The 16291-nt window shown below is 39.6% G+C and overlaps 1 protein-coding gene across 3 annotated transcripts in view; it reads left to right on the plus strand.

Annotated features, from left to right (window-relative positions):
* The first annotated feature begins 10982 nt into the window (after nt 1–10982).
* The window catches only part of DLGAP1 (DLG associated protein 1), a 368791-nt gene continuing 363482 nt past the window's right edge, over nt 10983–16291 (plus strand). For all 3 annotated transcript variants that reach the window (XM_052703449.1, XM_052703450.1, XM_052703451.1), the window contains exon 1: nt 10983–11256. The gene's annotated coding sequence lies outside the window, so the exon portion shown is untranslated. The remainder of the gene's footprint in view (nt 11257–16291) is intronic.

Genomic DNA, 16291 nt, shown 5'->3' on the forward strand with positions numbered 1-16291 from the left:
GCATGTTTCATAAGGTCCTTCACTGTTGATGGGCAAAACAAGTACAAGCCCATGGCAATAAGAACTCAGGTTTTAGAAGAATGCTGGACCTTACAAGAATCCTGTTGGACTGAAATGGAGCGCAGTACTTGCTCACACAGTCATATACTTTGGTATATAAAAATCAGCATCACATTTTTCTTTCTTTCACTGGGGGAGGGGTTGGGGCATGGGCAGTTAGACTGCAGTATAGTTTTACCTGAACAGTACAATATTTGAAGATGTGGAAAGTTCCCTCCTCACAACACATGGGGCCTCTCCAGAAAAATCTTTCCACATAAGAATATATTTGGCTATATATACCACTTTCCATTTGCTTTACATTTGATTAATGTGATGCCTGTAAGAACATATGCAAGCATTAGTTCTGATTAACTTTTATTGCACTGCAAGCATGTCTTTAACTTTTAAACCTAATTGGCCCTGTGCTTGTGTTTAGAACTGTTCTATAAAATGTAGCTGACCATGACTCACTGCAACCTTCTCAGACACAAAGAGGTGGTAAAGTTTTGAGAGAATCATGTGACTGAACTTTTATACAGTCCCTTACTCAGATGAAACTGCTGGCCAGTATAGAGGAAGGCCTGAGATGTGAAAGGTGAACAATTTTGATACTTTTTCAGCCAATGCATTTTATAATTGTATTCTGTAAGTGAACTCTGTATGTTTTTGCTTAAATTTAAAACTTGGAATGGATGCCCTGAACTCAGTTAACAAATCCTCAGTGAAAATGTCAATAGCATGTCTGATATCAAAACATTCTTCTATCAAAACATTCAGCTAATGCTGAATGAATAAGTTGGCCTGAAACCTACAGTCTTTCTACTTGTGTACACAGCCAGTTGCAGAGCCAGGCTTTTGCTACCTTGGCTAGCTTCAACCTTTTTCTTTCCTTGCATTCTCCTGCTTGTTTGTGTGCGTTTTGTGATTCTAGTTTTGTTCTCAATTTATGATCTGTCTGGAGGATATTCTTGTTCTGTGTTTGCAAAGTACTTGATGCAGGAGAATCTTATTCCTGGTTCCTAGAAATTAAAACAATATGAATATTAAACACTTTTTTCTGTTGAAAGCCAGGATATTGGGTATATCCTTTATGTGCTGAAAGCTGTTTTGGTTGCATGAGGTGCTGAGGAATAAAATTTGCAAAATATAGGCCAGATTATGTTCACAGAAATGTTTGAAAGTAAGCATCTCAGGTATTTGAGAATGTATTTGTCTGGATTCGTACTATCTTTAAGGGGCACTTGTTATCTTCTCTTACAGTGTGTAATTCCATGTTAAGATATCCAGGAGGATGAGAATGTATGTCTTCCTACTGTCTGCTGACAGTGAGAGATAATTCATCATCCACTAAAGCTCTTTCCATCCTAGGTCTTGGCCTACATCCAGATTGTCCTAGGTCCAGAATACACTGGCTTTACCTAGATCAGCTTGTAATTGGCCTTTGGCTAACTCCTCTATGAGCCTCATTTGGTACTGGGTTATAAGCATTCAAAGCTGGTTTATTTGATGCTGGATAGATTAGCTTATTTTCTTGGAAAATGAGAATTGTTCATTTTCTGAGCATGTTTCAGGTTAGGTTGATTTAAATAACAAGTAAATCAAATTATTGGACTGTGATATAAAAATAATAAATATAATAAATAGTAGACCAGCCAATTATTCCTTTTGACCTGAAACTGTACGAACTTCACCCCTGAATGAAAATTTGTCCACTTAAAATAGACCATTTACTTCTATTTGTGAAGGTAAAAATCTGGTCGCTGGTCTTATGTTCAAAGTTCCTTGGGAGTTAAAACATCTTACCTACAACGAACAGTTTCATCTCAGAGTTAAAGATGGCCTTTTTTCTTTTTTTGCTTCCCATATTCTGCTACTTTCTATCAAAGAATATTGGATAATAGTCAAACTGTAGGGAGAAAAAATTCTTAATTTTCAAGAAGGTGAAATACCATGGTTGTCTGTGACAGGTTGATATTGACAATAACATTTATCAATCTCTAGAATTTAATTCTTAAAGACTGTGAATTTATCAATTTAAATATTCATGAAAATCAATTAAAAAGTTCTTTATGTTTGAATAGTCCTGTTTAGCTACTTGGCAGAACAAGAGTATACCCTGAAGTACTCTTCCAAAACAGTACTTAATGATGAAGAAATAGGACATTCACAGTTTCCCTCTGGAGCCTGCTCCAGAGACTAATAGATAACAGAAACAGATGAATTAATGGGTCAGGTTGGTAACTTCAAGGAAACTAAGGCACTTGATCTAAGCTCTTTTTAGGTGGGATTTCTTTCCTTGCTTTCCCATGCATGTTTCCATGGCATTTTTTGGTAGAAAATAAAATATAATACAATGAAAAAGGCATTTGTAGCATAAGCATTTCTTCTTCAAACTATATTTGTTATTTTTTTTTTATGAAATAAGCATATTTTACTAGGTTTTATTCTTCTTAACTGTGCTGAAACACTGTAATAGTGCAAGGTAGAACTGGTTTATCTGCTGCTTAAAGAACATTATCACGACCTAAGTCAATAGCATACTTGTGAGACTTTCTGCCCTTCAACAGTGTAAAAAGAATAGCAGCTAGTTTTCAACCCCAGCTTGAGTTTTCAAGTATGACAGTTTAAAAAACTCTTTGAATAGTAAATGTAGGAATAATTGTGAAGAAATTAACACATGACCCTGCCATGCAATTTTAATAATGTGTTTTTACATTTTATCTGCACTTAAAATATTCTGCTTCTTTTGTTACTCTCTGATCATCCTGGTGTCTGTTGCATCTTCTTCATCAAATATCAAAGGAATTTTACCGGACAAATCCAACTCTCATACATATTGTGATTCCTTTGTGAAAAAGTTCAAACCTGACCTTTTTCTTGCCTTCATCTTCCCTCCATGGCAGTCAATTATGTCAGCTTTATAGTCTTTCTGTGTCACTGAAGAAGTACAGAGAAGCTATATACTAGGAGCTTTTCTTCAAAGTGCAACCAATCACTAAACTGCTGACTATGTTGTACTGTCGAACTTTTAACAGATAGGAGAATCTGATCACTTGTCATGGACCAAATTCTTTTTCCTTGTACCATGATGTTGAACATTTTGGAATATGTTAAGCTTGCTCCTGCCAAATATTTAAGCCTTCGGAGACAGTGTCTTACATATGCACAGTGATTTATTCACGCTAGTTTGGTGTCCTTTACTGAATTCCATTCTAACATTAAAATAAAACTTTTGAACTTGTGTTCAAAAAAGGAAAAAAAGAGCTAAGAAGTTGGTGGTGTTTTTTGTTTGTTTTTGTTTGTTTGTTTGTTTGTTTTTTATTTACAAGACTCTTGGAGTGAAATGTTACCAGGTCAGATCAAAGCCTTTGGTGGCAGAGCTCTGTTGTGCAGGGAAAGATTTATATGAGATTGCTGTCAGATATGTTTTACTGAATAAAAAACTTTCAAAAAACTATAAAATATGCAGAACTGCATACACTGCACTTCACAGATTCCTGCAGATTTCCACACCTGTGCTTGCCAGAAATTATCTTCAACTGAAGATAATTACAGATTAGTTTACTAGTTATTAGAAAATAAAAATTTCTGGATAGTATGTAGCTAGGATATTGGAAGAAATCCATAAAGATTTCCTTTTATAGGAGTTGGAAACTTTGTATAAATTTTGTATATTAGAATTCTGGGGAGTTCTGTTTTTTTTTTTTTTTTCTGGAGTGGGTTGTTTTTTGTTGTTGGTTTTGTTTGGGTGTTTTTTTTGAGAGAGAGTTCTGAAGGCTGTTTCACCTATTAGGAAGTGAGGATGCAATAGCAGAAGAGCACTGAGCAAACTAGCATTGGATGACTGCTAGGAATGGAAATGATGCTGGCAGAATCTTGGTCATGTAGAAAAGGATAGTGCTGACTCATTTTGAACAAACTGTCCTCTCTGCTCTTGGAGGGTTAAAAAAAAAAAAATGCCCTAAGTACCTGCCATCAAAAATGCAGAAAAAAGTCACTCATTAATGCACAATTTTTTTCCTCAATCATTAATAGAAAACATTTGAAAAAGCTGTGTGTGTTATTTTCACAGCTCTTGTAGAAGCAGAAACACCACTGTATGAATGCTTTAACAACAAAGGGCTTCTTTGGGATAATGCAGGAACAGTTTTGTTGAAATGCAAAAGTTGGAGATTTCAAGTGATCTGAGAAGCCTTTACTTATTCAGTTGCTAATACTAGACTTTTAGCATGGACTTCCATGCTAGGGCCCTGTTTTGTGAACAGATGCAGAATTGTAACTCTACCTGAAAACATTTTTTCTTTCCTGAGACAAAAATGCATTGGAATGTATTCTCAAAACAGCCTTAAAAATGTCTTTGGTACCTTCTTCCTGTATTGTTTCTTGTTTTTCACTAGTTTAACTACAGGCCTCCAATGAAGGATCAGTCTTAATTACAGTTACACTACTATATGCATGTCAGTTTGGGATACTTTATAGATTATTGATGGAAAATAGGAAATAATACTTCTTATAAAGTGATGGTGATTATCCTACTCTGATACTACCTTCATTGTAAAATTCCTGTTGACTTACATGGAAGAAGAAGCAAGTCTGAAATATCCACCTCTGCTACCCTTTACTGATGTTATCAGCTCTTTAATGTGCCTTAAAATAATTCCTTTCCCATACTTGATTGACACCTTTATTGATATAAGTCTTAATTATTGGTCTTTCTGGAGTCTTATTCTGTTAGAATTTCCTGTTAAAAACTCTTCTCAGAAAGAACTTACTGTGAGATATCAGTATATATTCTAGGCATAAAGTAGAAGGCAATTGAACATTTAATAAAAATGTGAATTTAATTTTGAATATGGGGCTTTCTGATTTAGTATATCAAGTAGCAATGGCATGAAAGCATGATGAGAACAGTGAGTAGACCAAATCATTGCCTCTTTTTCCTAGACTGTAAAAAATTCAGAATAAACAATCTCATCTCTAGAGCTTAAGACATCTTTCCGCTTTAATTCAGTTTCTGCTCTGTGATAGGCTTAAAAAGAAGTCAGACAAACATCTATTTCCTTAACTCAATCTCTATACATATGACAAGATTATTGCACAATAGTGCAATATCAATATCTATAGTGCTGTGGTATGCCTTTAAGAATCTTTTGATAGTTTGAACATGCTAAGCTATGTCCAAATGATAACCCAACTTTTTAAAAGCTGCAATCAGAATACAGGAAGCTGGATAGTTTTCACTTCTCTTTGTATGCAACTCTCCACCTCCAAAATAAAAGTAGCAGGTTTTCTTCTTCTCATCATGGTTCATTCTATATGTGATTAAATTTTTAATTATTCAAGTATGTTTGAATAGATAGTGTGACTAGAAAAATGAAACCTAGCTCTCAGTTTGGATTTCAATTGATTGTTCCAGGCTGTTTGATGTGCAGCTGGTCTGAGCAGTTAAAGAGCATCTCCTACTGTTACTTGTTGCAGAAAAGAATAATCCTAGCTCATGTGATAGAGGAAGGTGTTTTCTGGACAAACTAGTCATGGTACTGTTGCTGGCTTCAATTATTAGTGTTGTTTGTGCTGCCTGTTCAGGAATGAATGCAAACGTAAAATATTATTCTATCTAAAAATACCTTCCTTGGAATCCTAAGTGAGAGACAAATTTCTGCCTGATTACTAGTCTTCTCATTCATATGAAGTTCCTATAAAGCTCTCCCTGTTTCTCCAAAAAAAGGAGTTCTGTCAAAAGGAATAAAAATATTCCTATAGTTCTGTTGCACTCCTTTTTTTTTTTTTTTTTTTTTTTTTTTTTTTTTAAGAATTACACACTTTACTTTAAAAACACGATGCCATAAGTTATTATAGTCTCCCTTAATAAGGACATTGAGTGTAGCTCTTTGATGCAGATGTTTATAAACTGATTTCCACTTTACAGCTTTCTCAGAGCTTTGTTGTATCAAAATATCTGGAGAAATACTCCTACAAGGGGATTTTCATGGGCTTGTTTGAACAATTTTTTTTTTCCTCTTCTACTGGTGTTATTCAAAATAAGATTGCTGTTGATATCATTGAAATGCATTCTGGTGATTGAAAACCATTAACTTGGTTGTTGCTAATACTGAACAAAGATTTTAGGGGCGGGAAGGAATGTCACTCTCCAGTCTTTTATTTTGTATCTTCCAAAACAGAGACACCACTCATAAGACAGTTTCTTCCTTAATTCTTGATAGAGGTTGAAAATTGCAGGTTTGTGGAATTAAACGTCTCTTCAATAGCCTAAAGGTCACAAGAATAATACCTTTAATGAAGTATTTGTTTTACTTCTTCATCGTAAAATAACACACATCAATCATACTGCTAAATTTGAAGCGTTTTTCCCCTCTGCACTAAGTAGTTATGCTGAACTAACATAGTATTTAGATATGTTGATACTCTGTTCCACATGTTATGGATGAGTAACCAGTGGCTCATCAGGGCTTCTTAAGCATCTACCCTTAACTGTGAACACCTGGTAGTCAATGTGGTTCTGCAAGATGAACTAGTGCCTGCTTACCTTTCCCTTGGAGGGATACCTGTCGCTTAGGAGTCACTGACTGGGAATAGCTGCTCTGTTCCATGCCCTACTAATTCCTCCAGGTTATCCATTAGGCTAGGGAGAGAAAATTGTTATGTTTGTTTGTTTTTTTAATAGAAAGTAATTAGATAACAGTAAGTGAGATAAACCACACAACTCATCTATCTAGAATGTCAGCAGTTTTAGTGCAAAACAATAAAATGCAACAAACAACCCTACTATGGGTATAGTAGATTCGAGGTCTGTTCTGTAATAGACATTTATAATACTAGGAAATTGAAAACACTTCAAATAAAATTTTCTAGGCAAATGTCTGGTTACAGAGAGAGAAAGAGAATAAAACTAGAATTTCAGGTCAACATGTTCTACTATTCATCATATTAGAGGCAAAAGACACTGAAGCTGTTCTTTTGCCCATGTTGAAAATACTCTACCTTCAGAATGCCTTCCTGCCTTGAAGCAACAGTTGATATGGGAAGGCATCTTTGTAAAACTAGCCTTGATGTGGCAAAGCTAAACATAACAAAGAAATTGCTAGCATCTACTGTGTGGGTAGAAGACATATCTTGAGTATGACAATGAAACTTTCTTGCACACTCTGAGTAGGCTTCATCTCTCCATGCTCTCATTGTGCCATGGCTATGTGTGTGCCACCTTATCGGGAAAACTTTGTGTGTTCCTACAGAAATTGCTCTTGACATGCAAGAGTTGTTTTGACAGGAGGTGGAAAAAATAAGACACGGAACAGGAGAAAATATCACTACTGTGCTCTCCATTTTCCAGTTGGTCTGCTGATGCCCAGTCTGCAAGGAAAATGAAAATAGAACAAAAATGTGGTACTGTGGCAGTGTCAGTACAGTGAATGGCAAGTATGAAGGCATGACAGTATAGAATTGGAAGAGGATGGAGGGAAATCTTTCTGAAATGCAATGAAGAATCAACTAGGAAGTTTAGACATGGATGTAGAAGGCAATGAGATTATCTGCAAAGTTGCAGGCAAATATGAAGAAAGCAGCATTGCCTGAGATTTGCAGAGTCCCTGTGATGAATTTAGATGCCTCTTTCCCAGACGTTAATGGAAGCTGTATCCTAAAATCTTAATCATTTTATCTGTGACAGCAGGCTGCAGACAGCAAATTGTATGATCAGTTATTTGAACTCACAAGGGAAAAAGAAATCTTCTTATGGATGCTAGCCATCCATAAGTTCACACTTATAAGCCTTGGTCATAAAAAGGTAATTCAGCAACAGATGAGGAATGCCAAACACCTGTAGAGACTCTGAGCCTTGCTAAGAGCCAGCTGATCAAGTGGTTCTGACCTTCTCTCCAGTAGAGGGCAGCGATACACAAAAACTAACTGTATTTTCAAACTTAAATTTTTGTAACATGGTAAATATCAGCATTTTCAAGAAGATCATGTAAGCATGTATCTAATTTAATTATCTAGTGATGACAGCTCATATAATGACCCCTTTCACAATCATTCAAAGCAAAGAGAATTTCCTCCAGGAAGAAAAAGATCCTGAAAGCATGAGTGTAATACATAATAAGGGTATTTGCATTTTGAGTTTCTTAAACTACAGATGGTTGAAGATATTAACATTGAACTATCTCAGCTACCCAGGCCTTTTAAAATGTTTCCTTTCCAATTCCCATGTGTCTGATCTGAGAACCATTTCTGAACATTTTTCTTCCAGGCTTTGCTTTCTTCGTTTGTTCCTTGTTCACCTACATTTGTTTACTGTCTGTACTGGAACCCTCTGTTTCACAACCTGTTCTCAGTTTTCTCTCCAAGTGCCATCTTTCACACAACCCTATAAAGAATTTTTACTCTGATCTTGGAAATCTCCCCAAGTTACATGTTTTCTGAGACACCTGTGGGTACAAGGACGACCAGTACAGATGAATGTTTTTCATAAAACTAAAAGGATGGGCAGCCCACAAAGACCACCTACGTTATGAAGTGCATCTTCAATTTCTTACTACTTGAAGATACGGATTCCTCTAGATCAGTTGGGAAGTGAATTAGTACCAAAACTGCCTTCTCCCATCCCCTTGACCCAAACAAACAACAAACTGATTCACAGTAAGGAGGGTTAGTAAAAAGAAAGAAAATTTCTACGCCTCACTGTATTTTGAGTTGTGATAAGCTAATGCAAAAATGTGTACTGTTTCTCTCTATTTCTTCAACCTTCAAAAGAATCTGGCTCTATTTCACTACTGGAAATTTGTACGGAGCTAAAAAAATATATTCCACATTTTCATTACTACCTAGTTCTACTAACTAACTTCATCAACACATTAAATATAAATATTTTTGTACAACTATCACACTCAATATGACTAAATCTTCCTTATGACTTCACAGGCCAATGAGGGCAGGCTAAATCTTCACAAAATTACACAGAAAAACTAAATACCTTCTTGTACAAGGTGTTCACAAATCCTTGTATTTTAAACATCAGATTATGCTGGATTTGAAGCTAGTTTGAAAATAAACTTCATGACAACAAGTCAAAAAAATCTTCCTAAGGCCTGAACTAATCTATTGCAGACGATACTGTTTTACATACAAACAGAACAAAGTAATTAATCCTGTACCATTTAACTTAATTATCTGAGTTAGCTCAGATTCAGCATCCATGTTTCAGTTGAAGAACCAAAAGGACATGCAATCTTTACGTTATTTTTTTTTAATGTAATTTATTAACTGTGTCATACTGACTCAATTTCTACACCTTTAGTAAGAATACATTTTGTCTGGATTTTCTTGCAGGACCTGTGGGAAGTCACAAAGTATTCAAAGCTAAATTCTAATACAAACTTTCTAATTATTCCCTCTTTACATCACCTATTGTGTTTACAGCAACAACAAAACAACAATAATAATAGTAATAGTAACAACAATAATAATAATAATAATAAATTAAAAGACTGACATCTTTCTCTTGCTTTGTCAGTTGGTTGCTTCCTAATTAACATAATTATCAGTCATCAGAATTTCCTAGCCTAGATATGACCTACATATGTAATTAAAAATGTCAACACTTCCTCCTCTGGATGCCCTGAAGACATTAGATCTACATCATTCACTGTAAAGAAACAGAAACTCATATAAGCCATGTATAAGACATCCCTATGAAAACTTCTTTTCTTCTCTGCCTAAAAGTCTAAAAATAACCCTTTTTCTACTACAAATAATAAAATATCAAGGCCATTTCCCACAAAGTTTTCCTCATTTAAGGCTTAATGTAATCACATCTTGAAACTTGCCGGCATGACCCACTGTTGACCTTATAGTTGACCCTAAAAGAATTACTATAAGAATAATTTGCTCTTCAATTAATTGTATGTCAAAAATCATTTATATGTAGATGTAGGTATGTCTCCAGCATACAGATATAATATTTATTATTTAGCAAATAATTGATTTGAACATATTGCTGTTGTTCAAGACCCTTTTATTGGCTCATATGGCAAACTTGAAATTTGAGTTTACATGACTGGATGTAAAAGTATCCTTCTGTCGTGCAATGTCACGGAATAGAACAGCCTTTCACCACGCTTTCAGTTTCATACATAAATGCATGTATATTTTTGTGAATATCTTTTTCACTTCTAGCTTTTTATGAGCTATAAAGAATACAGCGGAACACAACTCACACAGGGATTCTCCCCAGCACTCAAGCCTGTCATCCTTTACACCCTACATGCTACTGTTCACCCCCACAGAGGAACAACGAGTTATTTCACTGGCACCACGACCCGCAAGCTTTGGGGAGCCCCACTGCCAGAGCTCTCCCACCGGCTCCGCGCTCTCTCCAGACGCCCGGCTCTCGAAAGGCCGAGACGCTGCGGGCGGCGCCCTCCGCTCCCGGGCGGCAGCGAACGGCTCCGGGCAGCGCTGTGCGGCACTGCGCGGAGGGCAGCGCGCCGGCCTTTCCCTAGGGAAGCGCCGCAGGCACGTCCCCGTGGAACGCCGTGAGGGCGGGGGGAGCCCTTTGGGCGGCATTTTTTTGGGCAGAAACGCAGGGTTTCAATGTTGGTTTTTAGGGGGGGGGAGAGAGGATCGGTGTTTTTTTGTTGTTTCTCTCGAGTTGCTCTCCCAAGTGTCGCTCCGACAAGGGTGCAATGATGTCCCCGGGAATAAATACCCAAAGGAGTCTTTTCTGAAGGCGCGTCCTTGAGATCGGGAGTGGGAGCGAAGAGCAGCGGCTGCGGAGCCGCGAGGCAGCACGCTGGCGGCTCGCGGTGCCCGGCCGCCGTAGTAGCGAGCGGCTCCTTCGGTGGTTGGGCTGGGGAGCGCTGGGCTCCTCCTCCTCTTCCCCCCCAAGCCGTGCACAGCCGGGTATGTGGCTGACTAGTCTCCCCCCGTGTCTTTCTTTTCCATGGGTATACACACTGAGACTCGCACATGACAGTACTTCGGCGCGAGAGCCGGTGCATCGCCAGGAGGGCTGTGCTTCCACTCCTGGCACGCACACACACACACACAGATACACGCTGCTGCTGCTGCTGCCGCCGCTGGAAGTCTTTCTACATAGGGATTAGCAGCCGCCTGCCTCCCTCCTCTCTTTCTTCTCCTTTTCCTTCCCTTTCTCCTTTCCCACAAACGCTTGACTAACGGACGGCGGGCAGAAAAAAGGTAAATGCTTGCGTGCGTGCGTGCTGTTTGCTGACAATAGCGACGGGTGATCGCTCCCTGGCAGCGCGCTGCGCGGCTCCGCTCCCAGGCAGCAGCCTGCCCTCCTGCCGCGCCGGCGGCTGCCGCTCCCCGGGACTCTCCTCCCGGGGGGATCGCGTTGGCTGCGAGAGGTGTTGCTTCCCCAGTCCCCCCCCCCCCCGGACGGGGAGGCAGAGGTTACCTCTGCCGTGCTCCTGAGCGCTTGCCACCTCAGCCTGGCAGTGTGGGGGAGTGCCGAGCGAAAGGTTGCGCGGGATGAAGGTTGTTATTAATCGCCGGGTGCGCGAAGGAGAGAGAGCTCTTTTAGTTTCGGCGGGGAACCCGTGCATTATTAATCAGGGCTGGCGAGTGGCAAAGGAGCACCAGCCCTACACCGACTCTCCCCCAGTCTACCGTTTGCTGCATCATTCAACAGAGTAATTTCTAGCTGGCCTCGCGTCGTGGGGCTTTTTTCCGACTAACCCTACGGCGGGGATTTCGGCAGACGCCGGAGGTAGCGCCGATAGGGGCGATCCTTCTCCAGGTCCCGGAGGGGGAGCGAGGCGCGGGCAGGCAGCGCTGCCGCGACCGGCGGTGTGCGGGCTCCGTACCTTAGAGCCCCCGGACGCCGGACGGGCTGACAACTACTTGCCGCCTGTTGTTGCGGCCGAGTTGCCCCGCGCCCCTCCTTGGCAGAAGAAGAGAAGCAGGATGAATTTTTGCCTCTCTCCCCCCCCCCCAGCCAAGCCGAGAGGCGGTGCTGTGCGGGGCAGCTCCGGCCAAAGAACCGCGAGTCTCGCCCAAAGCCGGGTTGCGGCAGCGACAAGCCTGGCTTCCGTTCAGGGGGCTCACTGCATGTCAAGAAGGGAAGGGATGCAGGCGGCATAGAGGAGCCCGCGATGTCCTGCCGCCTCCATGAGGATGGCAGGGAGGAGGAATAGGGTCAGCCTTACAGCTGGGCCGCTGCTATGCCTCAGCCGGCGCTCCCGAGGTGGCGGGCAGCCCGGTGGGTGCTTAGCGCAGAGCCGGCGGCCCGCGGAAGTACTGAGGCGCAGGTGTAGGCGTTTAGCTGCCGAGAGAGGCGATGACAGCAGCGGCAGCAGCTCGGGAGGGGTTAAAGCGCTCCCTGGGGAGCCCCGGCTCCCTGGGCACTGCTCTACGAGCGCTGAGATCGGAGTGTAGGGATGGGGGCGCGAGCAGCCCCGCTTTTTTCAGTTCCTCCGGGAAACGAGGCGTTTGGCAAGGTCTGTTATATAATTGCGTCTTTGTAGTGTCATTTTTATTACAGCCGGCTCGGGATGCCGGGAAAGCAAGTGTTGTAGCATGCCCGTTTCTGTAGCAGGCTGGTGTTCGTGCGAGAGCTGGGAGAAAAATTATGGAGTGATTAATATTTAACAGGAAGTACTTTGGTGTTGCGCATGATTGATTTCGGGTAATCCCATTTCATTCAAGTTGTTTTGTACACCTGTCAGAGATACGTAAACACTGTGTTAAGGACAGAAAGCAAAAATAAATAATAAAAAAGTAATAGAGGTGAAAATAGTGAGAAACATTGCTCATCTGTGAAATTAATTATATAAAACAGTTGTTTAACCTTTTAGCCTACTTATAAACATAAGGTAGGTGTGCTTGTAGGCACGGCATGTGCTCAGCTGGTTATGTCGGGTTGTATTTCAATTTTAATGCGCCTTTAAAAAGGCAACGCTAATTTCAATTAGTGTGGGGATCCAGTGCAGGTATTTCCTCCTCTCTTAAAAGAGGTGGGTTTGATCGGCATTCCCTCATCCGAGTAATCACTATGGATCCAAAAGTCCAAGTGATATTCTGAGATAAATGTATTGATAGTAATAACAATTATGAGGTTTTTTTTTAATGCTAACAACAGAGTTCCTTATTTTCTTCTGTGTAGCCTACTTATCTGTCTGATAATATGTATTTCAGAACTACTGAAAGTAGATGTTGTAAGTTAATGAAAATGAGTGGGAGGAGGTCATCAAATATTTTTACAGTGAAGGGTACAACAATGTTCTACTGTATGTATCCTCCTGAACTAAATTTGTCTTTCTCACCACAGCTAACTACATTGAATATACATGCTCAGAAGGAGCTTTCTGGTCTGTTTCTTAGGGAGTTAACACTTGTATGCACGTCAGCATGATCTCTGTTAGATGTTGCTATGCTGTCCTTCATGTAGAGGTAGGTGGTGCCTTTCAGTGTAGTCTTAACTAGCAGCATTGCTACATGGAAATACAAAAAGAACATCATGAATAATGAATGACCTAGTAAAATCCAGAGTCGATCCTGTACCACAAGGCAGTAGTAAGGAGCCACCATGCTGTGTTCTCATTTTGTTGCAGTTCTCACTCCTGGCTCATACCAGCCAGTAACTCAAGTTTCCACTCAAGCTGTGGAAGATAGGCACAATGATCTCAAATGGGCATTGCTGTTTTAAGAAGATGGAGCTCAAGGCGCAAAGTTTATTCAGCCTTTAATCTCTGTAACCAAACTTAATTTTTACATCCTCTGCTGCTGTATTATCTCTCAAGATTTAAGAAGGCTATTTTTGTTGGGGGCACAGAACTAATACTTGTTCTCCTCTTATTCCAAAATTTGCACTCGTGCACGAAGCTCATCCAAAGAAACCTGAAAAAGGGATCTCCATGGTAACAAGAGAGAGAGAGATTTTCCTTCCTCACCATAGGTCAGGATGAGACGCCTACCCATTTGTTAACTTGTGGCAGCATTCGTTGGCACCTTTCTCTTTGTGGTGACTTTGCTGGGGTGTGTTTTTACTGTTGGCTCCTGCTCCCAGAGCATGGCTCTTCAGAACAGTGTTACACCAGTGCAGTGCACAGTTCCTGTGTCTCTCCCACTCTCATCCTTCCCTTCCACTTGCCTCACACTTCAGGTTCCCATGCCTGTATGATTTGGTTATGGAATTTGAGGAAATAACCTGTTTTCACTGAGGCTTTTTACTCAAAGGCCTGTTTTGGCTCTCACTGTATGTAAGGCATAATCTTACTTCTCAGACAGTTTCAGAATGAAGGGCAGTCATCTCCTTTTTGTGTCTTTTATTTGCCTGTGTTCTTTTTTGAACAGTTTTTCTCTTGGTGTCTGCAGAGGTTTTGTGGCAGCAAATCCTACCAGGGAGTAGCGTTATTTTGCAAGCCACTATGTGATACAAAGATTCCTGTGTGGAAATGCTCATGATTTAAAAAAAAAAAAAAAAAAAAAAGTCTTGATTTTGCACTGACTGTCATCATAGATCAGTAATAGAGAACATTGCTTTCTATGGTAGCTTTTTCTTTTTTAATTTTTAGATGACATGTAGTTGGTTTTTTTTTATTGTTCTTTCTATTTTATGTTATTTGAAGAATAGTCTGCATATGCTATGTCTCAGTGCAAGGTAAGGTAAATGTGGATGCTTTCTGACAACGGGAGCATCAGGAATGGGTAGTTATAACTTTCACTAAGGAATAGAGCATATTTTCTCTTCTTCTGTTCCTTTCTATATTCAGTTATCGTAGCTAAGATCTCATGAGAGGATACCAAATGACTTTTTAAATGGTTCCCTTAGGCTGCTGATGCACCAGGTCTCTCTGGGCATATTTCCAGTTATTTTGCCTTTCCCAGTGACATAGCTTGGGATAATTTGAAAACAACCATCTTAATATAAGACAGCAGACATCATTTATTGCTGGGCAGTATGTCATTTGTGACTGTAATTGGAAGACAGATGCTAATGCTGATTTTAGCCTTCTTAACTTGTCTCATTGGCAAATTGTCTACAGAAACACTTCATTGTGCTTGGAAATCATGCAATATATTTCTACCTTTCTGTATCCCTGTTTCTGAAAGAATTGCCAAATATGCTATTTGAGGGCTAGTACGCTCATAATCTGGCTTGTTGTGTAAATCTGATTTAATGCATATTTTCAGTGTCTTCTACTAGACATGGATAATTTTACAAGAGTAGTCTGTGTAGCTTCTTTCTTTATTCTTTGTATACAAGCAACTTCCGTTACCTTTCCGCATGATGTTTTGTCCATATATTGGTAGTATTTCAATGGCTATCATTCAGCTCGTTCACTTAGCTTTGAAAATTTTACCATTGCTTTTAAATAACCCAAAGTTTTCCATCTTCTGATTAATTTTATTTATTCATTTATTTATTTTAATGCCGAAGAAACTAGGATTTTGGGGAATGGACTTCTAACAGCATGAAGGAAATGTACAATTACAGGCAGCTAGAACCAGGTTTTTAATCTCAGTGTTTTAGGTGGCAAAAATGTATGACCAGCTTATAGTCAAAAATCTCAACAGTTCTAGGCAATGTATTGGATCTAGGAGGAGAGGTTGTTTTTTGTGGTTTTTGGGGGGTGGTTTTTTTTTTTTTTTTCTTAGCATTGAGTGTAGATTGCAATAACTTGTGCTAATGTGTAACAACTTAGAGGTTTCAACTTATTAACTGTCTGATATGCCAATGTAATAACTGTGCTGAATCTTGGCAAGGATTCCTTGAGTTTTCCTCTATTTTGTGAAAAGGAGGAGCGAAAATGTTAGGGAAGCCCAAAACATTAGTGTAAGAATAGTGATGAAATTTCAGTTTCATGCAACCGGCATGAATTACACCTGAAGATAACTGCTTTCAAGGGGTATGTTGATAAAATTAAAACTTAATTTAAATTAAATTAAAATTTAATTTAATTTTTTTTTTTTTTTTTTTTTTTTTTTTTAAATAATAAACAGTGGCCAGCCAACTTCCTGAGTGTTATTTGTTGCTAATTCCATACTTGTTGATGCACTTGTCTGATGTGTCTGTATGATTTCCAAGTGAAACGTGATGATGTATCTACCTGATTGGTGGACAGTAACAGTAAGAAATGGTTATTTGTTGTCTCAATTACCTTTGTCGTCATAACATCAGTTACAGCAATGTGCATACAGTGTTGAAAGTCAGCATTGAGAATCAGTCACTACTGTCTTTTCTACTGTCTTTCTGTATAAATTTTTTTCT

Source organism: Tympanuchus pallidicinctus, unplaced genomic scaffold, assembly GCF_026119805.1.
Source record: "Tympanuchus pallidicinctus isolate F22 unplaced genomic scaffold, pur_lepc_1.0 scaffold5, whole genome shotgun sequence".
Classification (NCBI taxonomy): Eukaryota; Metazoa; Chordata; class Aves; order Galliformes; family Phasianidae; genus Tympanuchus; species Tympanuchus pallidicinctus.